This window comes from Portunus trituberculatus, chromosome 49, assembly GCF_017591435.1.
Source record: "Portunus trituberculatus isolate SZX2019 chromosome 49, ASM1759143v1, whole genome shotgun sequence".
NCBI classification, from domain to species: domain Eukaryota; kingdom Metazoa; phylum Arthropoda; class Malacostraca; order Decapoda; family Portunidae; genus Portunus; species Portunus trituberculatus.
Window position 1 is genome coordinate 19,927,484 of NC_059303.1, and position 2,500 is coordinate 19,929,983.

Genomic DNA, 2,500 nt, shown 5'->3' on the forward strand with positions numbered 1-2,500 from the left:
GTCAGAGACCCATCTCTTTGTGCTGAACGCATAACAGAGGTGATAGTGTTTTCAACCTCATTCCTTCTCAACCTTGGTATAACTCAGCCTGTTCTCGTGCTATGAATGATAGAGGTTGTCCACAAAAGGTATCATGCTAAGTCTGTTCTTCATTTCAAACAAACACTCTTTCATAAATAGGAAATGTCAAAACCTTTCAAACTCAAACTCTCCTCGTGACTTCAAGCATCCAAAAACATCTCAAATAACTTCACTTCTTCATCTTTCCTCCTTTATTTCATCCTGATGGCACCACTGCCATCTCTTCTGTCTCTAAAGCTGAACTCTTTTCTCAAACCTTTGCTCACAACTCCACCTTGGACGATTCTGGGCTTGTCCTCCCTCTCCTCCTCCCTCTGACTATTTCATGTCTACAATTAAAATTCTTCGTAATGATGTTTTCCATGCCCTCGCTGGCCTAAACCCTCGGAAGGCTTATGGACCTGATGGGGTCCCTCCTATTGTTCTCAAAACTGTGCTTCCGTGCTTGCACCTTGCCTGGCCAAACTCTTCCAACTTTGTCTATCGACTTCTACCTTTCCTTCCTGCTGGAAGTTCGCCTACATTCAGCCTGTTCCTAAAAGGGTGACCGTTCTAACCCTCAAACTACCGTCCTATAGCTTTAATCTCTTGCTTGTCTAAAGTTTTTGAATCTATCCTGAATAGGAAGATTCTCAAACATCTGTCACTTCACAATCTTCTGTCTGATCGCCAGTATGGCTTCCGTCAAGGTCGCTCTACTGGTGATCTTCTGGCTTTCCTTACTGAGTCTTGGTCATCCTCTTTTAGAGATTTCGGTGAAACTTTTGCTGTAGCGTTAGACATATCAAAAAGCTTTTGATAGAGTCTGGCATAAAGCTTTGATTTCAAAACTGCCCTCCTACGGCTTCTATCCTTCTCTCTGCAACTTTATCTCAAGTTTCCTTTCCGACCGCTCTAGCTGCTATCTTCTCTATTAATAGTGGTGTTCCTCAGGGTTCTGTCCTGTCACCCACTCTCTTTCTATTATTCATTAATGACCTTCTTAACCAAACTTCTTGCCCTATCCACTCCTACGCTGACAATACCACCTACATCTTTCCACGTTCTTTCAGAGACGACCAACCCTTCAGGAAGTCAACAGATCACGCAGGGACGCCACAGAACGCCTGACTTCCGATCTTTCTAAGATTTCCGATTGGGGCAGAGAAAATCTAGTAGTTTTCAATGCCTCAAAAACTCAATTCCTCCATCTATCAACTCGACACAACCTTCCAGAAAACTATTCCCTCTTCTTCAATGACACTCAGCTGTCTCCCTCTTCTACAATGAATATCCTCGGTCTGTCCTTTACTCATAATCTTAACTGGAAACTTCACATCTCATTCATCTCTTGTAAAAACAGCTTCTATGAAGTTAGGCGTTCTGAAGCATTTCCGCCAGTTTTCTCGCCCCTCCAACTGCTAATTCTGTACAAGGGCCTTATCCGCCCCTTTATGGAGTACTCTTCGCATGTTTGGGAGTCGTAACACTCACACAGCTTTAATAGATAGGGTGGAATCAAATTTTCTTCTCATCAACTCCCCTCCTCTGACTGACTGTCTTCAGCCTCTTTCTCACCGCCGAAATGTTGCATCTCTTTCTATCTTTTATCGCTATTTTCATGCTAATTGTTCTACTGATCTTGGTAACTGCATGTCTCCCCTCCTCCTGCGGCCACGCTGCACAAAGTTTTCTTCTTCCTGTCATCCCTTTTCTGTCCAACTCTCTAACGCGAGAGTTAACCAGTACGCTCAATCATTCATCCCTGTTCACTGGTTGGCTCTGGAACTCCCTCCCTATATATATATATATATATATATATATATATATATATATATATATATATATATATATATATATATATATATATATATATATATATATATATATATATATATATATATATATATATATATATATATATATATATATATATATATATATATATATATATATATATATATATATATATATATATATATATATATATATATATATATATATATATATATATATATATATATATGTATATATATATATATATATATACATATATATATATATATATATATATATATATATATATATATATATATATATATATATATATATATATATATATATATATATATATATATATATATATATATATATATATATATATATATATATATATATATATATATATATATATATATATATATATATATATATATATATATATATATATATATATATATATATATATATATATATATATATATATATATATATATATATATATATATATATATATATATATATATATATATATATATATATATATATATATATATATATGTATATATATATATATATATATATATATATATATATATATATATATATATATATATATATATATATATATATATATATATATATATATATATATATATAT

At 32.7% G+C, this 2,500-nt stretch overlaps 1 pseudogene; it reads right to left on the minus strand.

Annotated features, from left to right (window-relative positions):
* Positions 1 to 2,500, minus strand: part of LOC123499293 — an 11,425-nt pseudogene that overhangs the window by 3,724 nt on the left and 5,201 nt on the right.